Genomic DNA, 27,002 nt, shown 5'->3' on the forward strand with positions numbered 1-27,002 from the left:
TTCTTTTGAAAGTTTATTAATTTCACGAAAGCTTTAGGAAAAAAGCACATGCGTTTCTTTGTAAAGACAAGCAGTTGTTTGCTACGTGTGAAAGCAGTGTTAGAACTGAGATCAGTGTTGCTTTTCTCAGTACAAGCTTTACTTTGAAAGATAATCGCGTTCTTCTGAACCTTTATTAATTTCAGGAAAGCTTTAGTAAGAAACGCACATGCGTTTCTTTTTAAAGACAAGCAGTTGTTTGCTACGTGTGAAAGCACTGTTAGAACTGAGATCAGGTTTAATTTTCTCAGTACAAGCTTTACTTTGAAAGATAATCGCGTTCTTTTGAAAGTTTATTAATTTCATGAAAGCTTTAGTAAGAAACGCTCATGCGTTTCTTTGTCAAGACAAGCAGTTTTTTGCTACGTGTGAAAGCACTGTTAGAACTGAGATCAGTGTTGCTTTTCTCAGTACAAGCTTTACTTTGAAAGATAATCGCCTTTTTTTGAAAGTTTATTAATTTCACGAAAGCTTTAGTAAGAAACGCACATGCGTTTCTTTGTCAAGACAAGCAGTTGTTTGCTACGTGTGAAAGCACTGTTAGAACTGAGATCAGTGTTGCTTTTCTCAGTACAAGCTTTACTTTGAAGGATAATCGCGTTCTTTTGAAAGTTTATTAATTTCACGAAAGCTTTAGTAAGAAACGCTCATGAGTTTCTTTGTAAAGACAAGCAGTTGTTTGCTACGTGTGAAAGCACTGTTAGAACTGAGATCAGTGTTGCTTTTCTCAGTACAAGCTTTACTTTGAAAGATAATCGCGTTCTTTTGAAAGTTTATTAATTTCACGAAAGCTTTAGTAAGAAACGCTCATGCATTTCTTTGTAAAGACTAGCAGTTGTTTGCTATGTGCGAAAGCACTGTTAGAACTGAGATCATTGGTGCTTTTCTCAGTACAAGCTTTACTTTGAAAGATAATCGCGTTCTTTGGAAAGTTTATTAATTTCACGAAAGCTTTAGTAAGAAACGCACATGCGTTTCTTTTTAAAGACAAGCAGTTGTTTGCTACGTGTGAAAGCACTGTTAGAACTGAGATCAGGTTTACTTTTCTCAGTACAAGCTTTACTTTAAAAGATAATCGCGTTCTTTTGAAAGTTTATTAATTTCACGAAAGCTTTAGTAAGAAACGCTCATGCGTTTCTTTGTAAAGACAAGAAGTTGTTTGCTACGTGTGAAAGCACTGTTAGAACTGAGATCAGTGTTGCTTTTCTCAGTACAAGCTTTACTTTGAAAGATAATCGCGTTCTTTTGAAAGTTTATTAATTTCACGAAAGCTTTAGTAAGAAACGCTCATGCTTTTCTTTGTAAAGACAAGCAGTTGTTTGCTACGTGTGAAAGCACTGTTAGAACTGAGATCAGTGTTGCTTTTCTCAGTACAAGCTTTACTTTGAAAGATAATCGAGTTCTTTTGAAAGTTTATTAATTTCACGAAAGCTTTAGTAAGAAACGAGCGTTTCTTTGTAAAGACAAGCAGTTGTTTGCTACGTGTGAAAGCACTGTTAGAATTGAGATCAGTGTTGCTTTTCTCAGTACAAGCTTTACTTTGAAAGATAATCGCGTTCTTTTGAAAGTTTATTAATTTCACGAAAGCTTTAGTAAGAAACGCACATGCGTTTCTTTGTCAAGACAAGCAGTTGTTTGCTACGTGTGTAAGCACTGTTAGAACAGAGATCAGGTTTAATTTCCTCAGTACAAGCTTTACTTTGAAAGATAATCGCGTTCTTTTGAAAGTTTATTAATTTCACGAAAGCTTTAGTAAGAAACGCACATGCGTTTCTTTGTCAAGACAAGCAGTTGTTTGCTAGGTATGTAAGCACTGTTAGAACTGAGTACAGGTTTAATTTCCTCAGTACAAGCTTTACTTTGAAAGATAATCGCGTTCTTTTGAAAGTTTATTAATTTTACGAAAGCTTTAGTAAGAAACGCACATGCGTTTCTTTGTCAAGACAAGCAGTTGTTTGCTACGTGTGAAAGCACCGTTAGAACTGAGATCAGGTTTAATTTCCTCAGTAGAAGCTTTACTTTGAAAGATAATCGCGTTCTTTTGAAAGTTTATTAATTTCACGAAAGCTTTAGTAAGAAACGCTCATGCGTTTCTTTTTCAAGACAAGCAGTTGTTTGCTACGTGTGAAAGCACTGTTAGAACTGAGATCAGTGTTGCTTTTCTCAGTACAAGCTTTACTTTGAAAGATAATCGCGTTCTTTTGAAAGTTTATTAATTTCACGAAAGCTTTAGTAAGAAACGCACATGCGTTTCTTTGTCAAGACAAGCAGTTGTTTGCTACGTGTGAAAGCACTGTTAGAACTGAGATCAGTGTTGCTTTTCTCAGTACAAGCTTTACTTTGAAGGATAATCGCGTTCTTTTGAAAGTTTATTAATTTCACGAAAGCTTTAGTAAGAAACGCTCATGAGTTTCTTTGTCAAGACAAGCAGTTGTTTGCTACGTGTGAAAGCACTGTTAGAACTGAGATCAGTGTTGCTTTTCTCAGTACAAGCTTTACTTTGAAAGATAATCGCGTTCTTTTGAAAGTTTATTAATTTTACGAAAGCTTTAGTAAGAAAGGCTCATGCGTTTCTTTGTCAAGACAAGCAGTTGTTTGCTACGTGTGAAAGCACTGTTAGAACTGAGATCAGTGTTGCTTTTCTCAGTACAAGCTTTACTTTGAAAGATAATCGCGTTCTTTGGAAAGTTTATTAATTTCACGAAAGCTTTAGTAAGAAACGCACATGCGTTTCTTTTTAAAGACAAGCAGTTGTTTGCTACGTGTGAAAGCACTGTTAGAACTGAGATCAGGTTTAATTTTCTCAGTACAAGCTTTACTTTGAAAGATAATCGCGTTCTTTTGAAAGTTTATTAATTTCACGAAAGCTTTAGTAAGAAACGCTCATGCGTTTCTTTGTAAAGACAAGAAGTTGTTTGCTACGTGTGAAAGCACTGTTAGAACTGAGATCAGTGTTGCTTTTCTCAGTACAAGCTTTACTTTGAAAGATAATCGAGTTCTTTTGAAAGTTTATTAATTTTACGAAAGCTTTAGTAAGAAACGCACATGCGTTTTTTGTCAAGACAAGCAGTTGTTTGCTAGGTGTGTAAGCACTGTTAGAACTGAGTACAGGTTTAATTTCCTCAGTACAAGCTTTACTTTGAAAGATAATCGCGTTCTTTTGAAAGTTTATTAATTTTACGAAAGCTTTAGTAAGAAACGCACATGCGTTTCTTTTAAAGACAAGCAGTTGTTTGCTACGTGTGAAAGCACCGTTAGAACTGAGATCAGGTTTAATTTCCTCAGTACAAGCTTTACTTTGAAAGATAATCGTGTTCTTTTGAAAGTTTATTAATTTCACGAAAGCTTTAGTAAGAAACGCTCATGTGTTTCTTTTTCAAGACAAGCAGTTGTTTGCTACGTGTGAAAGCACTGTTAGAACTGAGATCAGTGTTGCTTTTCTCAGTACAAGCTTTACTTTGAAAGATAATCGCGTTCTTTTGAAAGTTTATTAATTTCACGAAAGCTTTAGTAAGAAACGCACATGCGTTTCTTTGTCAAGACAAGCAGTTGTTTGCTACGTGTGAAAGCACTGTTAGAACTGAGATCAGTGTTGCTTTTCTCAGTACAAGCTTTACTTTGAAGGATAATCGCGTTCTTTTGAAAGTTTATTAATTTCACGAAAGCTTTAGTAAGAAACGCTCATGAGTTTCTTTGTAAAGACAAGCAGTTGTTTGCTACGTGTGAAAGCACTGTTAGAACTGAGATCAGTGTTGCTTTTCTCAGTACAAGCTTTACTTTGAAAGATAATCGCGTTCTTTTGAAAGTTTATTAATTTCACGAAAGCTTTAGTAAGAAACGCACATGCGTTTCTTTGTAAAGACAAGCAGTTGTTTGCTACGTGTGAAAGCACTGGTAGAACTGAGATCAGTGTTGCTTTTCTCAGTACAAGCTTTACTTTGAAAGATAATCGCGTTCTTTTGAAACTTTATTAATTTTACGAAAGCTTTAGTAAGAAACGCACATGCGTTTCTATTTAAAGACAAGCAGTTGTTTGCTACGTGTGAAAGCACTGTTAGAACTGAGATCAGGTTTAATTTTCTCAGTACAAGCTTTACTTTAAAAGATAATCACGTTCTTTTGAAAGTTTATTAATTTCACGAAAGCTTTAGTAAGAAACGCACATGCGTTTCTTTGTCAAGACAAGCAGTTGTTTGCTACGTGTGTAAGCACTGTTAGAACAGAGATCAGGTTTAATTTCCTCAGTACAAGCTTTACTTTGAAAGATAATCGCGTTCTTTTGAAAGTTTATTAATTTCACGAAAGCTTTAGTAAGAAACGCACATGCGTTTCTTTGTCAAGACAAGCAGTTGTTTGCTACGTGTGAAAGCACTGTTAGAACTGAGATCAGTGTTGCTTTTCTCAGTACAAGCTTTACTTTGAAAGATAATCGCGTTCTTTTGAGAGTTTATCAATTTTACGAAAGCTTCAGTAAGAAAGGCTCATGCGTTTCTTTGTCAAGACAAGTAGTTGTTTGCTACGTGTGAAAGCACTGTTAGAACTGAGATCAGTGTTGCTTTTCTCAGTACAAGCTTTACTTTGAAAGACAATCGCGTTCTTTTGAAAGTTTATTAATTTTATGAAAGATTTAGTAAGAAACGCACATGCGTTTCTTTGTCAAGACAAGCAGTTGTTTGCTACGTGTGAAAGCAGTGTTAGAACTGAGATCAGTGTTGCTTTTCTCAGTACAAGCTTTACTTTGAAAGATAATCGCGTTTTTGAAACTTTATTAATTTCAGGAAAGCTTTAATAAGAAACGAACATGCGTTTCTTTGTCAAGACAAGTAGTTGTTTGCTACGTGTGAAAGCACTGTTAGAACTGAGATCAGGTTTAATTTTCTCAGTACAAGCTTTACTTTGAAAGATAATCACGTTCTTTTGAAAGTTTATTAATTTCACGAAAGCTTTAGTAAGAAACGCACATGCGTTTCTTTGTCAAGACAAGCAGTTGTTTGCTACGTGTGAAAGCACTGTTAGAACTGAGATCAGGTTTAATTTCCTCAGTACAAGCTTTACTTTGAAAGATAATCGCGTTCTTTTGAAAGTTTATTAATTTCACGAAAGCTTTAGTAAGAAACGCTCATGCATTTCTTGGTAAAGACTAGCAGTTGTTTGCTATGTGCGAAAGCACTGATAGAACTGAGATCAGTGGTGCTTTTCTCAGTACAAGCTTTACTTTGAAAGATAATCGCGTTCTTTGGAAAGTTTATTAATTTCACGAAAGCTTTTGTAAGAAACGCACATGCGTTTCTTTTTAAAGACAAGCAGTTGTTTGCTACGTGTGAAAGCACTGTTAGAACTGAGATCAGGTTTAATTTTCTCAGTACAAGCTTTACTTTGAAAGATAATCGCGTTCTTTTGAAAGTTTATTAATTTCACGAAAGCTTTAGTAAGAAACGCACATGCGTTTCTTTGTAAAGACAAGCAGTTGTTTGCTACGTGTGAAAGCACTGTTAGAACTGAGATCAGTGTTGCTTTTCTCAGTACAAGCTTTACTTTGAAAGATAATCGAGTTCTTTTGAAAATTTATTAATTTTACGAAAGCTTTAGTAAGAAACGAGCGTTTCTTTGTAAAGACAAGCAGTTGTTTGCTACGTGTGAAAGCACTGTTAGAACTGAGATCAGTGTTGCTTTTCTCAGTACATGCTTTACTTTGAAAGATAATCGCGTTCTTTTGAAAGTTTAATAATTTCACGAAAGCTTTAGTGAGAAACGCACATGCGTTTCTTTGTCAAGACAAGCAGTTGTTTGCTACGTGTGTAAGCACTGTTAGAACTGAGATCAGGTTTAATTTCCTCAGTACAAGCTTTACTTTGAAAGATAATCGCGTTCTTTTGAAAGTTTATTAATTTCACGAAAGCTTTAGTAAGAAACGCACATGCGTTTTTTTGTCAAGACAAGCAGTTGTTTGCTACGTGTGTAAGCACTGTTAGAACTGATATCAGGTTTAATTTCCTCAGTACAAGCTTTACTTTGAAAGATAATCGCGTTGTTTTGAAAGTTTATTAATTTTATGAAAGATTTAGTAAGAAACACACATGCGTTTCTTTGTAAAGACAAGCAGTTGTTTGCTACGTGTGAAAGCACTGTTAGAACTGAGATCAGTGTTGCTTTTCTCAGTACAAGCTTTACTTTGAAAGATAATCGCGTTCTTTTGAAAGTTTATTAATTTTACGAAAGCTTTAGTAAGAAAGGCTCATGCGTTTCTTTGTCAAGACAAGCAGTTGTTTGCTACGTGTGAAAGCACTGTTAGAACTGAGATCAGTGTTGCTTTTCTCAGTACAAGATTTACTTTGAAAGATAATCGCGTTCTTTTGAAAGTTTATTAATTTCACTAAAGCTTTAGTAAGAAACGCACATGCGTTTCTTTGTCAAGACAAGCAGTTGTTTGCTACGTGTGAAAGCACTGTTAGAACTGAGATCAGTGTTGCTTTTCTCAGTACAAGCTTTACTTTGAAAGATAATCGCGTTCTTTTGAAAGTTTATCAATTTTACGAAAGCTTTAGTAAGAAAGGCTCATGCGTTTCTTTGTCAAGACAAGTAGTTGTTTGCTACGTGTGAAAGCACTGTTAGAACTGAGATCAGTGTTGCTTTTCTCAGTACAAGCTTTACTTTGAAAGATAATCGCGTTCTTTTGAAAGTTTATTAATTTTATGAAAGATTTAGTAAGAAACGCACATGCGTTTCTTTGTCAAGACAAGCAGTTGTTTGCTACATGTGAAAGCAGTGTTAGAACTGAGATCAGTGTTGCTTTTCTCAGTACAAGCTTTACTTTGAAAGATAATCGCGTTTTTGAAACTTTATTAATTTCAGGAAAGCTTTAATAAGAAACGAACATGCGTTTCTTTGTCAAGACAAGTAGTTGTTTGCTACGTGTGAAAGCACTGTTAGAACTGAGATCAGGTTTAATTTTCTCAGTACAAGCTTTACTTTGAAAGATAATCGCGTTCTTTTGAAAGTTTATTAATTTCACGAAAGCTTTAGTAAGAAACGCATTTGCGTTTCTTTGTCAAGACAAGCAGTTGTTTGCTACGTGTGAAAGCACTGTTAGAACTGAGATCAGGTTTAATTTCCTCAGTACAAGATTTACTTTGAAAGATAATCGCGTTCTTTTGAAAGTTTATTAATTTCACGAAAGCTTTAGTAAGAAACGCTCATGCATTTCTTTGTAAAGAAGAGCAGTTGTTTGCTATGTGTGAAAGCACTGTTAGAACTGAGATCAATGGTGCTTTTCTCATTACAATCTTTACTTTGAAAGATAATCGCGTTCTTTGGAAAGTTTATTAATTTCACGAAAGCTTTTGTAAGAAACGCACATGCGTTTCTTTTTAAAGACAAGCAGTTGTTTGCTACGTGTGAAAGCACTGTTAGAACTGAGATCAGGTTTAATTTTCTCAGTACAAGCTTTACTTTGAAAGATAATCGCGTTCTTTTGAAAGTTTATTAATTTCACGAAAGCTTTAGTAAGAAACGCTCATGCGTTTCTTTGTAAAGACAAGCAGTTGTTTGCTACGTGTGAAAGCACTGTTAGAACTGAGATCAGTGTTGCTTTTCTCAGTACAAGCTTTACTTTGAAAGATAATCGAGTTCTTTTGAAAATTTATTAATTTTACGAAAGCTTTAGTAAGAAACGAGCGTTTCTTTGTAAAGACAAGCAGTTGTTTGCTACGTGTGAAAGCACTGTTAGAACTGAGATCAGTGTTGCTTTTCTCAGTACATGCTTTACTTTGAAAGATAATCGCGTTCTTTTGAAAGTTTAATAATTTCACGAAAGCTTTAGTAAGAAACGCACATGCGTTTCTTTGTCAAGACAAGCAGTTGTTTGCTACGTGTGTAAGCACTGTTAGAACTGAGATCAGGTTTAATTTCCTCAGTACAAGCTTTACTTTGAAAGATAATCGCGTTCTTTTGAAAGTTTATTAATTTCACGAAAGCTTTAGTAAGAAACGCACATGCGTTTTTTTGTCAAGACAAGCAGTTGTTTGCTACGTGTGTAAGCACTGTTAGAACTGATATCAGGTTTAATTTCCTCAGTACAAGCTTTACTTTGAAAGATAATCGCGTTGTTTTGAAAGTTTATTAATTTTATGAAAGATTTAGTAAGAAACACACATGCGTTTCTTTGTAAAGACAAGCAGTTGTTTGCTACGTGTGAAAGCACTGTTAGAACTGAGATCAGGTTTAATTTTCTCAGTACAAGCTTTACTTTGAAAGATAATCGCGTTCTTTTGAAAGTTTATTAATTTCACGAAAGCTTTAGTAAGAAACGCTCATGCGTTTCTTTTTAAAGACAAGCAGTTGTTTGCTACGTGTGAAAGCACTGTTAGAACTGAGATCAGGTTTAATTTTCTCAGTACAAGCTTTACTTTGAAAGATAATCGCGTTCTTTTGATACTTTATTAATTTCACGAAAGCTTTAGTAAGAAACGCACATGCGTTTCTTTGTCAAGACAAGCAGTTGTTTGCTACGCGTGAAAGCACTGTTAGAACTGAGATCAGGTTTAATTTCCTCAGTACAAGCTTTACTTTGAAAGATAATCGCGTTCTTTTGAAAGTTTATTAATTTCACGAAAGCTTTAGTAAGAAAGGCTCATGCGTTTCTTTGTAAAGACAAGCAGTTGTTTGCTACGTGTGAAAGCACTGTTAGAACTGAGATCAGTGTTGCTTTTCTCAGTACAAGCTTTACTTTGAAAGATAATCGCGTTCTTTTGAAAGTTTATTAATTTTACGAAAGCTTTAGTAAGAAACGCTCATGTGTTTCTTTGTAAAGACAAGCAGTTGTTTGCTACGTGTGAAAGCACTGTTAGAACTGAGATCAGTGTTGCTTTTCTCAGTACAAGCTTTACTTTGAAAGATAATCGCGTTCTTTTGAAAGTTTATTAATTTCACGAAAGCTTTAGTAAGAAACGCACATGCGTTTCTTTGTCAAGACAAGCAGTTTTTTGCTACGTGTGTAAGCACTGTTAGAACTGAGATCAGGTTTAATTTCCTCAGTACAAGCTTTACTTTGAAAGATAATCGCGTTCTTTTGAGTTTCTTAATTTCACGAAAGCTTTATTAAGAAACGCTCATGCATTTCTTTGTAAAGACAAGCAGTGGTTTGCTATGTGTGAAAGCACTGTTAGAACTGAGATCAGTGTTACTTTTCTCAGTACAAGCTTTACTTTGAAAGATAATCGCGTTCTTTTGAAAGTTTATTAATTTCACGAAAGCTTTAGTAAGAAACGCACATGCGTTTCTTTGTCAAGACAAGCAGTTGTTTGCTACGTGTGAAAGCACCGTTAGAACTGAGATCAGTGTTGCTTTTCTCAGTACAAGCTTTACTTTGAAGGATAATCGCGTTCTTTTGAAAGTTTATTAATTTCACGAAAGCTTTAGTAAGAAACGCTCATGAGTTTCTTTGTAAAGACAAGCAGTTGTTTGCTACGTGTGAAAGCACTGTTAGAACTGAGATCAGTGTTGCTTTTCTCAGTACAAGCTTTACTTTGAAAGATAATCGCGTTCTTTTGAAAGTTTATTAATTTTACGAAAGCTTTAGTAAGAAAGGCTCATGCGTTTCTTTGTCAAGACAAGCAGTTGTTTGCTACGTGTAAAAGCACTGTTAGAACTGAGATCAGTGTTGCTTTTCTCAGTACAAGCTTTACTTTGAAAGATAATCGCGTTCTTTTGAAAGTTTATTAATTTCACTAAAGCTTTAGTAAGAAACGCACATGCGTTTCTTTGTCAAGACAAGCAGTTGTTTGCTACGTGTGAAAGCACTGTTAGAACTGAGATCAGTGTTGCTTTTCTCAGTACAAGCTTTACTTTGAAAGATAATCGCGTTCTTTTGAAAGTTTATCAATTTTACGAAAGCTTTAGTAAGAAAGGCTCATGCGTTTCTTTGTCAAGACAAGCAGTTGTTTGCTACATGTGAAAGCAGTGTTAGAACTGAGATCAGTGTTGCTTTTCTCAGTACAAGCTTTACTTTGAAAGATAATCGCGTTTTTGAAACTTTATTAATATCAGGAAAGCTTTAGTAAGAAACGAACATGCGTTTCTTTGTCAAGACAAGTAGTTGTTTGCTACGTGTGAAAGCACTGTTAGAACTGAGATCAGGTTTAATTTTCTCAGTACAAGCTTTACTTTGAAAGATAATCGCGTTCTTTTGAAAGTTTATTAATTTCACGAAAGCTTTAGTAAGAAACGCATTTGCGTTTCTTTGTCAAGACAAGCAGTTGTTTGCTACGTGTGAAAGCACTGTTAGAACTGAGATCAGGTGTAATTTCCTCAGTACAAGATTTACTTTGAAAGATAATCGCGTTCTTTTGAAAGTTTATTAATTTCACGAAAGCTTTAGTAAGAAACGCTCATGCATTTCTTTGTAAAGAAGAGCAGTTGTTTGCTATGTGTGAAAGCACTGTTAGAACTGAGATCAACGGTGCTTTTCTCATTACAAGCTTTACTTTGAAAGATAATCGCGTTCTTTGGAAAGTTTATTAATTTCACGAAAGCTTTTGTAAGAAACGCACATGCGTTTCTTTTTAAAGACAAGCAGTTGTTTGCTACGTGTGAAAGCACTGTTAGAACTGAGATCAGGTTTAATTTTCTCAGTACAAGCTTTACTTTGAAAGATAATCGCGTTCTTTTGAAAGTTTATTAATTTCACGAAAGCTTTAGTAAGAAACGCTCATGCGTTTCTTTGTAAAGACAAGCAGTTGTTTGCTACGTGTGAAAGCACTGTTAGAACTGAGATCAGTGGTGCTTTTCTCAGTACAAGCTTTACTTTGAAAGATAATCGAGTTCTTTTGTAAATTTATTAATTTTACGAAAGCTTTAGTAAGAAACGAGCGTTTCTTTGTAAAGACAAGCAGTTGTTTGCTACGTGTGAAAGCACTGTTAGAACTGAGATCAGTGTTGCTTTTCTCAGTACAAGCTTTACTTTGAAAGGTAATCGCGTTCTTTTGAAAGTTTATTAATTTCACGAAAGCTTTAGTAAGAAACGCACATGCGTTTCTTTGTCAAGACAAGCAGTTGTTTGCTACGTGTGAAAGCACCGTTAGAACTGAGATCAGTGTTGCTTTTCTCAGTACAAGCTTTACTTTGAAGGATAATCGCGTTCTTTTGAAAGTTTATTAATTTCACGAAAGCTTTAGTAAGAAACGCACATGCGTTTCTTTGTCAAGACAAGCAGATGTTTGCTACGTGTGAAAGCACTGTTAGAACTGAGATCAGTGTTGCTTTTCTCAGTACAAGCTTTACTTTGAAAGATAATCGCGTTTTTGAAACTTTATTAATTTCAGGAAAGCTTTAGTAAGAAACGAACATGCGTTTCTTTGTCAAGACAAGTAGTTGTTTGCTACGTGTGAAAGCACTGTTAGAACTGAGATCAGGTTTAATTTTCTCAGTACAAGCTTTACTTTGAAAGATAATCGCGTTCTTTTGAAAGTTTATTAATTTCACGAAAGCTTTAGTAAGAAACGCATTTGCGTTTCTTTGTCAAGACAAGCAGTTGTTTGCTACGTGTGAAAGCACTGTTAGAACTGAGATCAGGTTTAATTTCCTCAGTACAAGCTTTACTTTGAAAGATAATCGCGTTCTTTTGAAAGTTTATTAATTTCAGAAAGCTTTAGTAAGAAACGCTCATGCATTTCTTTGTAAAGAAGAGCAGTTGTTTGCTATGTGTGAAAGCACTGTTAGAACTGAGATCAATGGTGCTTTTCTCATTACAAGCTTTACTTTGAAAGATAATCGCGTTCTTTGGAAAGTTTATTAATTTCACGAAAGCTTTTGTAAGAAACGCACATGCGTTTCTTTTTAAAGACAAGCAGTTGTTTGCTACGTGTGAAAGCACTGTTAGAACTGAGATCAGGTTTAATTTTCTCAGTACAAGCTTTACTTTGAAAGATAATCGCGTTCTTTTGAAAGTTTATTAATTTCACGAAAGCTTTAGTAAGAAACGCTCATGCGTTTCTTTGTAAAGACAAGCAGTTGTTTGCTACGTGTGAAAGCACTGTTAGAACTGAGATCAGTGTTGCTTTTCTCAGTACAAGCTTTACTTTGAAAGATAATCGAGTTCTTTTGAAAATTTATTAATTTTACGAAAGCTTTAGTAAGAAACGAGCGTTTCTTTGTCAAGACAAGCAGTTGTTTGCTACGTGTGAAAGCACTGTTAGAACTGAGATCAGTGTTGCTTTTCTCAGTACAAGCTTTACTTTGAAAGATAATCGCGTTCTTTTGAAAGTTTAATAATTTCACGAAAGCTTTAGTAAGAAACGCACATGCGTTTCTTTGTCAAGACAAGCAGTTGTTTGCTACGTGTGTAAGCACTGTTAGAACTGAGATCAGGTTTAATTTCCTCAGTACAAGCTTTACTTTGAAAGATAATCGCGTTCTTTTGAAAGTTTATTAATTTCACGAAAGCTTTAGTAAGAAACGCACATGCGTTTTTTTGTCAAGACAAGCAGTTGTTTGCTACGTGTGTAAGCACTGTTAGAACTGATATCAGGTTTAATTTCCTCAGTACAAGCTTTACTTTGAAAGATAATCGCGTTCTTTTGAAAGTTTATTAATTTCACGAAAGCTTTAGTAAGAAACGCTCATGCGTTTCTTTGTCAAGACAAGCAGTTGTTTGCTACGTGTGAAAGCACTGTTAGAACTGAGATCAGTGTTGCTTTTCTCAGTACAAGCTTTACTTTGAAAGATAATCGCGTTCTTTTGAAAGTTTATTAATTTCACGAAAGCTTTAGTAAGAAACGCACATGCGTTTCTTTGTAAAGACAAGCAGTTGTTTGCTACGTGTGAAAGCAGTGTTAGAACTGAGATCAGTGTTGCTTTTCTCAGTACAAGCTCTACTTTGAAAGATAATCGCGTTCTTTTGAAAGTTTATTAATTTTATGAAAGATTTAGTAAGAAACGCACATGCGTTTCTTTGTCAAGACAAGCAGTTGTTTGCTACGTGTGAAAGCAGTGTTAGAACTGAGATCAGTGTTGCTTTTCTCAGTACAAGCTTTACTTTGAAAGATAATCGCGTTTTTGAAACTTTATTAATTTCAGGAAAGCTTTAGTAAGAAACGAACATGCGTTTCTTTGTCAAGACAAGTAGTTGTTTGCTACGTGTGAAAGCACTGTTAGAACTGAGATCAGTTTTAATTTTCTCAGTACAAGCTTTACTTTGAAAGATAATCGCGTTCTTTTGAAAGTTTATTAATTTCACGAAAGCTTTAGTAAGAAACGCTCATGCATTTCTTTGTAAAGACGAGCAGTTGTTTGCTATGTGTGAAAGCACTGTTAGAACTGAGATCAACGGTTCTTTTCTCATTACAAGCTTTACTTTGAAAGATAATCGCGTTCTTTGGAAAGTTTATTAATTTCACGAAAGCTTTTGTAAGAAACGCACATGCGTTTCTTTTTAAAGACAAGCAGTTGTTTGCTACGTGTGAAAGCACTGTTAGAACTGAGATCAGGTTTAATTTTCTCAGTACAAGCTTTACTTTGAAAGATAATCGCGTTCTTTTGAAAGTTTATTAATTTCACGAAAGCTTTAGTAAGAAACGCTCATGCGTTTCTTTGTAAAGACAAGCAGTTGTTTGCTACGTGTGAAAGCACTGTTAGAACTGAGATCAGTGTTGCTTTTCTCAGTACAAGCTTTACTTTGAAAGATAATCGAGTTCTTTTGAAAATTTATTAATTTTACGAAAGCTTTAGTAAGAAACGTGCGTTTCTTTGTCAAGACAAGCAGTTGTTTGCTACGTGTGAAAGCACTGTTAGAACTGAGATCAGTGTTGCTTTTCTCAGTACAAGCTTTACTTTGAAAGATAATCGCGTTCTTTTGAAAGTTTAATAATTTCACGAAAGCTTTAGTAAGAAACGCACATGCGTTTCTTTGTCAAGACAAGCAGTTGTTTGCTACGTGTGTAAGCACTGTTAGAACTGAGATCAGGTTTAATTTCCTCAGTACAAGCTTTACTTTGAAAGATAATCGCGTTCTTTTGAAACTTTATTAATTTCACGAAAGCTTTAGTAAGAAACGCACATGCGTTTTTTTGTCAAGACAAGCAGTTGTTTGCTACGTGTGTAAGCACTGTTAGAACTGATATCAGGTTTAATTTCCTCAGTACAAGCTTTACTTTGAAAGATAATCGCGTTCTTTTGAAAGTTTATTAATTTCACGAAAGCTTTATTAAGAAACGCTCATGTATTTCTTTGTAAAGACAAGCAGTTGTTTGCTACGTGTGAAAGCACTGTTAGAACTGAGATCAGGTTTAATTTTCTCAGTACAAGCTTTACTTTGAAAGATAATCGCGTTCTTTTGAAAGTTTATTAATTTCACGAAAGCTTTAGTAAGAAACGCTCATGCGTTTCTTTGTAAAGACAAGCAGTTGTTTGCTACGTGTGAAAGCACTGTTAGAACTGAGATCAGTGTTGCTTTTCTCAGTACAAGCTTTACTTTGAAAGATAATCGCGTTCTTTTGAAAGTTTATTAATTTCACGAAAGCTTTAGTAAGAAACGCACATGCGTTTCTTTGTAAAGACAAGCAGTTGTATGCTACGTGTGAAAGCAGTGTTAGAACTGAGATCAGTGTTGCTTTTCTCAGTACAAGCTTTACTTTGAAAGATAATCGCATTCTTTTGAAACTTTATTAATTTCAGGAAAGCTTTAGTAAGAAACGAACATGCGTTTCTTTGTCAAGACAAGTAGTTGTTTGCTACGTGTGAAAGCACTGTTAGAACTGAGATCAGTGTTACTTTTCTCAGTACAAGCTTTACTTTGAAAGATAATCGCGTTCTTTGAAAGTTTATTAATTTCACGAAAGCTTTAGTAAGAAACGCTCATGCGTTTCTTTGTCAAGACAAGTAGTTGTTTGCTACATGTGAAAGCACTGTTAGAACTGAGATCAGTGTTGCTTTTCTCAGTACAAGCTTTACTTTGAAAGATAATCGCGTTCTTTTGAAAGTTTATTAATTTTATGAAAGATTTAGTAAGAAACGCACATGCGTTTCTTTGTCAAGACAAGCAGTTGTTTGCTACGTGTGAAAGCAGTGTTAGAACTGAGATCAGTGTTGCTTTTCTCAGTTAAAGCTTTACTTTGAAAGATAATCGCGTTTTTGAAACTTTATTAATTTCAGGAAAGCTTTAGTAAGAAACGAACATGCGTTTCTTTGTCAAGACAAGTAGTTGTTTGCTACGTGTGAAAGCACTGTTAGAACTGAGATCAGGTTTAATTTTCTCAGTACAAGCTTTACTTTGAAAGATAATCGCGTTCTTTTGAAAGTTTATTAATTTCACGAAAGCTTTAGTAAGAAACGCATTTGCGTTTCTTTGTCAAGACAAGCAGTTGTTTGCTACGTGTGAAAGCACTGTTAGAACTGAGATCAGGTTTAATTTCCTCAGTGTAAGCTTTACTTTGAAAGATAATTGCGTTCTTTTGAAAGTTTATTAATTTCACGAAAGCTTTGGTAAGAAACGCTCATGCATTTCTTTGTAAAGACGAGCAGTTGTTTGCTATGTGTGAAAGCACTGTTAGAACTGAGATCAATGGTGCTTTTCTCATTACAAGCTTTACTTTGAAAGATAATCGCGTTCTTTGGAAAGTTTATTAATTTCACGAAAGCTTTTGTAAGAAACACACATGCGTTTCTTTTTAAAGACAAGCAGTTGTTTGCTACGTGTGAAAGCACTGTTAGAACTGAGATCAGGTTTAATTTTCTCAGTACAAGCTTTACTTTGAAAGATAATCGCGTTCTTTTGAAAGTTTATTAATTTCACGAAAGCTTTAGTAAGAAACGCTCATGCGTTTCTTTGTAAAGACAAGCAGTTGTTTGCTACGTGTGAAAGCACTGTTAGAACTGAGATCAGTGTTGCTTTTCTCAGTACAAGCTTTACTTTGAAAGATAAAAGAGTTCTTTTGAAAATTTATTAATTTTACGAAAGCTTTAGTAAGAAACGAGCGTTTCTTTGTAAAGACAAGCAGTTGTTTGCTACGTGTGAAAGCACTGTTAGAACTGAGATCAGTGTTGTTTTCTCAGTACAAGCTTTACTTTGAAAGATAATCGCGTTCTTTTGAAAGTTTCATAATTTCACGAAAGCTTTAGTAAGAAACGCACATGCGTTTCTTTGTCAAGACAAGCAGTTGTTTGCTACATGTGTAAGCACTGTTAGAACTGAGATCAGGTTTAATTTTCTCAGTACAAGCTTTACTTTGAAAGATAATCGCGTTCTTTTGAAAGTTTATTAATTTCACGAAAGCTTTAGTAAGAAACGCTCATGCGTTTCTTTTTAAAGACAAGCAGTTGTTTGCTACGTGTGAAAGCACTGTTAGAACTGAGATCAGGTTTAATTTTCTCAGTACAAGCTTTACTTTGAAAGATAATCGCGTTCTTTTGATACTTTATTAATTTCACGAAAGCTTTAGTAAGAAACGCACATGCGTTTCTTTGTCAAGACAAGCAGTTGTTTGCTACGCGTGAAAGCACTGTTAGAACTGAGATCAGGTTTAATTTCCTCAGTACAAGCTTTACTTTGAAAGATAATCGCGTTCTTTTGAAAGTTTATTAATTTCACGAAAGCTTTAGTAAGAAACGCTCATGCGTTTCTTTGTAAAGACAAGCAGTTGTTTGCTACGTGTGAAAGCACTGTTAGAACTGAGATCAGTGTTGCTTTTCTCAGTACAAGCTTTACTTTGAAAGATAATCGAGTTCTTTTGAAAGTTTATTAATTTTACGAAAGCTTTAGTAAGAAACGCTCATGCGTTTCTTTGTAAAGACAAGCAGTTGTTTGCTACGTGTGAAAGCACTGTTAGAACTGAGATCAGTGTTGCTTTTCTCAGTACAAGCTTTACTTTGAAAGATAATCGCGTTCTTTTGAAAGTTTATTAATTTCACGAAAGCTTTAGTAAGAAACGCACATGCGTTTCTTTGTAAAGACAAGCAGTTGTTTGCTACATGTGTAAGCACTGTTAGAACTGAGATCAGGTTTAATTTCCTCAGTACAAGCTTTACTTTGAAAGATAATCGCGTTCATTTGAGTTTATTAATTTCACGAAAGCTTTATTAAGAAACGCTCATGCATTTCTTTGTAAAGACAAGCAGTGGTTTGCTATGTGTGAAAGCACTGTTAGAACTGAGATCAGTGTTGCTTTTCTCAGTACAAGCTTTACTTTGAAAGATAATCGCGTTCTTTTGAAAGTTTATTAATTTCACGAAAGCTTTAGTAAGAAACGCTCATGCGTTTCTTTGTCAAGACAAGCAGTTGTTTGCTACGTGTGAAAGCACTGTTAGAACTGAGATCAGTCTTGCTTTTCTCAGTACAAGCTTTACTTTGAAAGATAATCGCGTTCTTTTGAAAGTTTATTAATTTCACGAAAGCTTTAGTAAGAAACGCACATGCGTTTCTTTGTAAAGACAAGCAGTTGTTTGCTACGTGTGAAAGCAGTGTTAGAACTGAGATCAGTGTTGCTTTTCTCAGTACAAGCTTTACTTTGAAAGATAATCACGTTCTTTTGAAACTTTATTAATTTCAGGAAAGCTTTAGTAAGAAATGAACATGCGTTTCTTTGTCAAGACAAGTAGTTGTTTGCTACGTGTGAAAGCACTGTTAGAACTGAGATCAGGTTTAATTTTCTCAGTACAAGCTTTACTTTGAAAGATAATCGCGTTCTTTTGAAAGTTTATTAATTTCACGAAAGCTTTAGTAAGAAACGCACATGCGTTTCTTTTTAAAGACAAGCAGTTGTTTGCTACGTGTGAAAGCACTGTTAGAACTGAGATCAGGTTTAATTTTCTCAGTACAAGCTTTACTTTGAAAGATAATCGCGTTCTTTTGAAAGTTTATTAATTTCACGAAAGCTTTAGTAAGAAACGCTCATGCGTTTCTTTGTCAAGACAAGCAGTTGTTTGCTACGTGTGAAAGCACTGTTAGAACTGAGATCAGTGTTGCTTTTCTCAGTACAAGCTTTACTTTGAAATATAATCGCGTTCTTTTGAAAGTTTATTAATTTCACGAAAGCTTTAGTAAGAAACGCACATGCGTTTCTTTGTCAAGACAAGCAGTTGTTTGCTACGTGTGAAAGCACTGTTAGAACTGAGATCAGTGTTGCTTTTCTCAGTACAAGCTTTACTTTGAAGGATAATCGCGTTCTTTTGAAAGTTTATTAATTTCACGAAAGCTTTAGTAAGAAACGCTCATGAGTTTCTTTGTAAAGACAAGCAGTTGTTTGCTACGTGTGAAAGCACTGTTAGAACTGAGATCAGTGTTGCTTTTCTCAGTACAAGCTTTACTTTGAAAGATAATCGCATTCTTTTGAAAGTTTATTAATTTTACGAAAGCTTTAGTAAGAAACGCTCATGCGTTTCTTTGTCAAGACAAGCAGTTGTTTGCTACGTGTGAAGGCACTGTTAGAACTGAGATCAGTGTTGCTTTTCTCAGTACAAGCTTTACTTTGAAAGCTAATCGCGTTCTTTTGAAAGTTTATTAATTTCACGAAAGCTTTAGTAAGAAACGCACATGCGTTTCTTTGTCAAGACAAGCAGTTGTTTGCTACGTGTGAAAGCACTGTTAGAACTGAGATCAGTGTTGCTTTTCTCAGTACAAGTTTTACTTTGAAAGATAATCGTGTTCTTTGGAAAGTTTATTAATTTCACGAAAGCTTTAGTAAGAAACGCACATGCGTTTCTTTGTAAAGACAAGCAGTTGTTTGCTACGTGTGAAAGCAGTGTTAGAACTGAGATCAGTGTTGCTTTTCTCAGTACAAGCTTTACTTTGAAAGATAATCGCGTTCTTTGGAAACTTTATTAATTTCAGGAAAGCTTTAGTAAGAAACGAACATGCGTTTCTTTGTCAAGACAAGTAGTTGTTTGCTACGTGTGAAAGCACTGTTAGAACTGAGATCAGGTTTAATATTCTCAGTACAAGCTTTACTTTGAAAGATAATCGCGTTCTTTTGAAAGTTTATTAATTTCACGAAAGCTTTAGTAAGAAACGCACATGCGTTTCTTTGTCAAGACAAGCAGTTGTTTACTACGTGTGAAAGCACTGTTAGAACTGAGATCAGTGTTGCTTTTCTCAGTACAAGCTTTACTTTGAAAGATAATCGCGTTCTTTTGAAAGTTTATTAATTTTACGAAAGCTTTAGTAAGAAACGCTCATGCGTTTCTTTGTAAAGACAAGCAGTTGTTTGCTACGTGTGAAAGCACTGTTAGAACTGAGATCAGTGTTGCTTTTCTCAGTACAAGCTTTACTTTGAAAGATAATCGCGTTCTTTTGAAAGTTTATTAATTTCAAGAAAGCTTTGTTAGAAACGCTCATGCGTTTCTTTGTAAAGACAAGCAGTTGTTTGCTACGTGTGAAAGCACTGTTAGAACTGAGATCAGTGTTGCTTTTCTCAGTACAAGCTTTACTTTGAAAGATAGTCGAGTTCTTTTGAATGTTTATTAATTTTACGAAAGCTTTAGTAAGAAACGCTAATGCGTTTCTTTGTAAAGACAAGCAGTTGTTTGCTACGTGTGAAAGCACTGTTAGAACTGAGATCAGTGTTGCTTTTCTCAGTACAAGCTTTACTTTGAAAGATAATCGTGTTCTTTTGAAATTTTATTAATTTCACGAAAGCTTTAGTAAGAAACGCTCATGGATTCCTTTGTAAAGACAAGCAGTTGTTTGCTACGTGTGAAAGCACTGTTAGCACTGAGATCAGGTTTAATTTTCTCAGTACAAGCTTTACTTTGAAAGATAATCGCGTTCTTTTGAAAGTTTATTAATTTCACGAAAGCTTTAGTAAGAAACGCTCATGCGTTTCTTTGTCAAGACAAGCAGTTGTTTGCTACGTGTGAAAGCACTGTTAGAACTGAGATCAGTGTTGCTTTTGTCAGTACAAGCTTTACTTTGAAAGATAATCGTGTTCTTCTGAAACTTTATTAATTTCACGAAAGCTTTAGTAAGAAACGCAAATGCGTTTCTTTGTAAAGACAAGCAGTTGTTTGCTACGTGTGAAAGCAGTGTTAGAACTGAGATCAGTGTTGCTTTTCTCAGTACAAGCTTTACTTTGAAAGATAATCGCGTTCTTTTGAAACTTTATTAATTTCAGGAAAGCTTTAGTAAGAAACGAACATGCGTTTCTTTGTCAAGACAAGTAGTTGTTTGCTACGTGTGAAAGCACTGTTAGAACTGAGATCAGTTTTAATTTTCTCAGTACAAGCTTTACTTTGAAAGATAATCGCGTTGTTTTGAAAGTTTATTAATTTCAGGAAAGCTTTAGTAAGAAACGAACATGCGTTTCTTTGTCAAGACAAGTAGTTGTTTGCTACGTTTGAAAGCACTGTTAGAACTGAGATCAGTTTTAATTTTCTGAGTACAAGCTTTACTTTGAAAGATAATCGCGTTCTTTTGAGTTTATTAATTTCACGAAAGCTTTATTAAGAAACGCTCATGCATTTCTTTGTAAAGACAAGCAGTTGTTTGCTACGTGTGAAAGCACTGTTAGAACTGAGATCAGTGTTGCTTTTGTCAGTACAAGCTTTACTTTGAAAGATAATCGCGTTCTTTTGAAAGTTTATTAATTTCATGAAAGCTTAATAAGAAACGCACATGCGTTTCTTTGTCAAGACAAGCAGTTGTTTGCTACGTGTGAAAGCACTGTTAGAACTGAGATCAGTGTTGCTTTTCTCAGTACAAGCTTTACTTTGAAGGATAATAGCGTTCTTTTGAAAGTTTATTAATTTCACGAAAGCTTTAGTAAGAACCGCACATGCGTTTCTTTGAAAAGACAAGCAGTTGTTTGCTACGTGTGAAAGCAGTGTTAGAACTGAGATCAGTGTTGCTTTTCTCAGTACAAGCTTTACTTTGAAAGATAATCGCGTTCTTGTGAAACTTTATTAATTTCACGAAAGCTTTAGTAAGAAACGCACATGCGTTTCTTTTTAAAGACAAGCAGTTGTTTGCTACGTGTGAAAGCACTGTTAGAACTGAGATCAGGTTTAATTTTCTCAGTACAAGCTTTACTTTGAAAGATAATCGCGTTCTTTTGAAAGTTTATTAATTTCACGAAAGCTTTAGTAAGAAACGCTCATGCGTTTCTATGTCAAGACAAGCAGTTGTTTGCTACGTGTGAAAGCACTTTTAGAACTGAGATCAGTGTTGCTTTTCTCAGTACAAGCTTTACTTTGAAAGATAATCGCGTTCTTTTGAAAGTTTATTAATTTCACGAAAGCTTTAGTAAGAAACGCCCATGCGTTTCTTTGTCAAGACAAGCAGTTGTTTGCTACGTGTGAAAGCACTGTTAGAACTGAGATCAGTGTTGCTTTTCTCAGTACAAGCTTTACTTTGAAGGATAATCGCGTTCTTTTGAAAGTTTATTAATTTCACGAAAGCTTTAGTAAGAAACGCTCATGAGTTTCTTTGTAAAGACAAGCAGTTGTTTGCTACGTGTGAAAGCACTGTTAGAACTGAGATCAGTGTTGCTTTTCTCAGTACAAGCTTTACTTTGAAAGATAATCGCGTTCTTTTGAAAGTTTATTAATTTCACGAAAGCTTTAGTAAGAAACGCACATGCGTTTCTTTGTCAAGACAAGCAGTTGTTTGCTACGTGTGAAAGCACTGTTAGAACTGAGATCAGTGTTGCTTTTGTCAGCACAAGCTTTACTTTGAAAGATAATCGCGTTCTTTTGAAAGTTTATTAATTTTACGAAAGCTTTAGTAAGAAACGCTCATGCGTTTCTTTGTAAAGACAAGCAGTTGTTTGCTACGTGTGAAAGCACTGTTAGAACTGAGATCAGTGTTGCTTTTCTCAGTACAAGCTTTACTTTGAAAGATAATCGCGTTCTTTTGAAAGTTTATTAATTTCAAGAAAGCTTTAGTTAGAAACGCTCATGCGTTTCTTTGTAAAGACAAGCAGTTGTTTGCTACGTGTGAAAGCACTGTTAGAACTGAGATCAGGTTTAATTTTCTCAGTACAAGCTTTACTTTGAAAGATAATCACGTTCTTTTGAAAGTTTATTAATTTCACGAAAGCTTTAGTAAGAAACGCTCATGCGTTTCTTTGTCAAGACAAGCAGTTGTTTGCTACGTGTGAAAGCACTGTTAGAACTGAGATCAGTGTTGCTTTTCTCAGTACAAGCTTTTCTTTGAAAGATAATCGTGTTCTTCTGAAACTTTATTAATTTCACGAAAGCTTTAGTAAGAAACGCAAATGCGTTTCTTTGTAAAGACAAGCAGTTGTTTGCTACGTGTGAAAGCAGTGTTAGAACTGAGATCAGTGTTGCTTTTCTCAGTACAAGCTTTACTTTGAAAGATAATCGCGTTCTTTTGAAACTTTATTAATTTCAGGAAAGCTTTAGTAAGAAACGAACATGCGTTTCTTTGTCAAGACAATTAGTTGTTTGCTACGTGTGAAAGCACTGTTAGAACTGAGATCAGTTTTAATTTTCTCAGTACAAGCTTTACTTTGAAAGATAATCGCGTTCTTTTGAAAGTTTATTAATTTCAGGAAAGCTTTAGTAAGAAACGAACATGCGTTTCTTTGTCAAGACAAGTAGTTGTTTGCTACGTTTGAAAGCACTGTTAGAACTGAGATCAGTTTTAATTTTCTGAGTACAAGCTTTACTTTGAAAGATAATCGCGTTCTTTTGAGTTTATTAATTTCACGAAAGCTTTATTAAGAAACGCTCATGCATTTCTTTGTAAAGACAAGCAGTTGTTTGCTACGTGTGAAAGCACTGTTAGAACTGAGATCAGTGTTGCTTTTGTCAGTACAAGCTTTACTTTGAAAGATAATCGCGTTCTTTTGAAAGTTTATTAATTTCACGAAAGCTTTAGTAAGAAACGCACATGCGTTTCTTTGTCAAGACAAGCAGTTGTTTGCTACGTGTGAAAGCACTGTTAGAACTGAGATCAGTGTTGCTTTTCTCAGTACAAGCTTTACTTTGAAGGATAATCGCGTTCTTTTGAAAGTTTATTAATTTCACGAAAGCTTTAGTAAGAAACGCACATGCGTTTCTTTGAAAAGACAAGCAGTTGTTTGCTACTTGTGTATGCAGTGTTAGAACTGAGATCAGTGTTGATTTTCTCAGTACAAGCTTTACTTTGAAAGATAATCGCGTTCTTGTGAAACTTTATTAATTTCACGAAAGCTTTAGTAAGAAACGCACATGCGTTTCTTTTTAAAGACAAGCAGTTGTTTGCTACGTGTGAAAGCACTGTTAGAACTGAGATCAGGTTTAATTTTCTCAGTACAAGCTTTACTTTGAAAGATAATCGCGTTCTTTGGAAAGTTTATTAATTTTACGTAAGCTTTAGTAAGAACCGCACATGCGTTTCTTGTCAAGACAAGCAGTTGTTTGCTACGTGTGAAAGCACTGTTAGAACTGAGATCAGGTTTAATTTTCTCAGTACAAGCTTTACTTTGAAAGATAATCTCGTTCTTTTGAAAGTTTATTAATTTAGCGAAAGCTTTAGTAAGAAACGCTCATGCATTTCTTGGTAAAGACGAGAAGTGGTTTGCTACGTGTGAAAGCAGTGTTAGAACTGAGATCAGTGTTGCTTTTCTCAGTACAAGCTTTACTTTGAAAGATAATCGCGTTCTTTTGAAAGTTTATTAATTTCACGAAAGCTTTAGTAAGAAACGCACATGCGTTTCTTTGTCAAGACAAGCAGTTGTTTGCTACGTGTGGAAGCACTGTTAGAACTGATATCAGGTTTAATTTCCTCACTACAAGCTTTACTTTGAAAGATAATCGCGTTCTTTTGAAAGTTTATTAATTTCACGAAATCTTTAGTAAGAAACGCTCATGCATTTCTTTGTAAAGACAAGCAGTGGTTTGCTATGTGTGAAAGCACTGTTAGAACTGAGATCAGTGTTGTTTTCTCAGTACAAGCTTTACTTTGAAAGATAATCGCGTTCTTTTGAAAGTTTATTAATTTCACGAAAGCTTTAGTAAGAAACGCTCATGGGTTTCTTTGTCAAGACAAGCAGTTGTTTGCTACGTGTGAAAGCACTGTTAGAACTGAGATCAGTGTTGCTTTTCTCAGTACAAGCTTTACTTTGAAAGATAATCGCGTTTTTGAAACTTTATTAATTTCAGGAAAGCTTTAGTAAGAAACGCTCATGCATTTCTTTGTAAAGACGAGAAGTTGTTTGCTATGTGTGAAAGCACTGTTAGAACTGAGATCAATGGTGCTTTTCTCAGTACAAGCTTTACTTTGAAAGATAATCGCGTTCTTTGGAAAGTTTATTAATTTCACGAAAGCTTTAGTAAGAAACGCACATGCGTTTCTTTTTAAAGACAAGCAGTTGTTTGCTACGTGTGAAAGCACTGTTAGAACTGAGATCAGGTTTAATTTTCTCAGTACAAGCTTTACTTTGAAAGATAATCGCGTTCTTTTGAAAGTTTATTAATTTCACGAAAGCTTTAGTAAGAAACGCTCATGCGTTTCTTTGTCAAGACAAGCAGTTGTTTGCTACGTGTGAAAGCACTGTTAGAACTGAGATCAGTGTTGCTTTTCTCAGTACAAGCTTTATTTGAAAGATAATCGCGTTCTTTTGAAAGTTTATTAATTTCACGAAAGCTTTAGTAAGAAACGCTCATTTGTTTCTATGTCAAGACAAGCAGTTGTTTGCTACGTGTGAAAGCACTGTTAGAACTGAGATCAGTGTTGCTTTTCTCAGTACAAGCTTTTCTTTGAAAGATAATCGAGTTCTTTTGAAAGTTTATTTATTTTACGAAATCTTTAGTAAGAAACGAGCGTTTCTTTGTAAAGACAAGCAGTTGTTTGCTACGTGTGAAAGCACTGTTAGAACTGAGATCAGTGTTGCTTTTCTCAGTACAAGCTTTACTTTGAAAGATAATCGCGTTCTTTTGAAAGTTTAATAATTTCACGAAAGCTTTAGTAAGAAACGCACATGCGTTTCTTTGTCAAGACAAGCAGTTGTTTGCTACGTGTGTAAGCACTGTTAGAACTGAGATGAGGTTTAATTTCCTCAGTACAAGCTTTACTTTGAAAGATAATCGCGTTCTTTTTAAAGTTTATTAATTTCACGAAAGCTTTAGTAAGAAACGCACATGCGTTTCTTTGAAAAGACAAGCAGTTGTTTGCTACGTGTGAAAGCACTGTTAGAACTGAGATCAGTGTTGCTTTTCTCAGTACAAGCTTTACTTTGAAAGATAATCGCGTTCTTGTGAAACTTTATTAATTTCACGAAAGCTTTAGTAAGAAACGCACATGCGTTTCTTTTTAAAGACAAGCAGTTGTTTGCTACGTGTGAAAGCACTGTTAGATCTGAGATCAGGTTTAATTTTCTCAGTACAAGCTTTACCTTGAAAGATAATCGCGTTCTTGGAAAGGTTATTAATTTCACGTAAGCTTTAGTAAGAAACGTCATGCATTTCTTTGTAAAGACGAGAAGTTGTTTGCTACGTGTGAAAGCAGTGTTAGAACTGAGATCAGTGTTGCTTTTCTCAGTACAAGCTTTACTTTGAAAGATAATTGCGTTCTTTTGAAAGTTTATTAATTTCACGAAAGCTTTAGTAAGAAACGCACATGCGTTTCTTTGTAAAGACAAGCAGTTGTTTGCTACGTGTGGAAGCACTATTAGAACTGAGATCAGGTTTAATTTCCTCACTACAAGCTTTACTTTGAAAGATAATCGCGTTCTTTTGAAAGTTTATTAATTTCACGAATGCTTTAGTAAGAAACGCTCATGCATTTCTTTGTAAAGACAAGCAGTGGTTTGCTATTTGTGAAAGCACTGTTAGAACTGAGATCAGTGTTGTTTTCTCAGTACAAGCTTTACTTTGAAAGATAATCGCGTTCTTTTGAAAGTTTATTAATTTCACGAAAGCTTTAGTAAGAAACGCTCATGGGTTTCTTTGTCAAGACAAGCAGTTGTTTGCTACGTGTGAAAGCACTGTTAGAACTGAGATCAGTGTTGCTTTTCTCAGTACAAGCTTTACTTTGAAAGATAATCGCGTTTTTGAAACTTTATTAATTTCAGGAAAGCTTTAGTAAGAAACGCTCATGCATTTCTTTGTAAAGACGAGCAGTTGTTTGCTATGTGTGAAAGCACTGTTAGAACTGAGATCAATGGTGCTTTTCTCAGTACAAGCTTTACTTTGAAAGATAATCGCGTTCTTTGGAAAGTTTATTAATTTCACGAAAGCTTTAGTAAGAAACGCACATGCGTTTCTTTTTAAAGACAAGCAGTTTTTTGCTATGTGTGAAAGCACTGTTAGAACTGAGATCAGGTTTAATTTTCTCAGTACAAGCTTTACTTTGAAAGATAATCGCGTTCTTTTGAAAGTTTATTAATATCACGAAAGCTTTAGTAAGAAACGCTCATGCGTTTCTTTGTCAAGACAAGCAGTTGTTTGCTACGTGTGAAAGCACTGTTAGAACTGAGATCAGTGTTGCTTTTCTCAGTACAAGCTTTACTTTGAAAGATAATCGCGTTCTTTTGAAAGTTTATTAATTTCACGAAAGCTTTAGTAAGAAACGCTCATGCGTTTCTTTGAAAAGACAAGCAGTTGTTTGCTACGTGTGAAAGCACTGTTAGAACTGAGATCAGTGTTGCTTTTCTCAGTACAAGCTTTTCTTTGAAAGATAATCGAGTTCTTTTGAAAGTTTATTTATTTTACGAAAGCTTTAGTAAGAAACGAGCGTTTCTTTGTAAAGACAAGCAGTTGTTTGCTACGTGTGAAAGCACTGTTAGAACTGAGATCAGGTTTAATTTCCTCAGTACAAGCTTTACTTTGAAAGATAATCGCGTTCTTTTGAAAGTTTATTAATTTCACGAAAGCTTTAGTAAGAAACGCACATGCGTTTCTTTGAAAAGACAAGCAGTTGTTTGCTACGTGTGAAAGCAGTGTTAGAACTGAGATCAGTGTTGCTTTTCTCAGTACAAGCTTTACTTTGAAAGATAATCGCGTTCTTCTGAAACTTTATTAATTTCACGAAAGCTTTA

This window comes from Chionomys nivalis, chromosome 20, assembly GCF_950005125.1.
Source record: "Chionomys nivalis chromosome 20, mChiNiv1.1, whole genome shotgun sequence".
In the NCBI taxonomy this organism is placed as follows: domain Eukaryota; kingdom Metazoa; phylum Chordata; class Mammalia; order Rodentia; family Cricetidae; genus Chionomys; species Chionomys nivalis.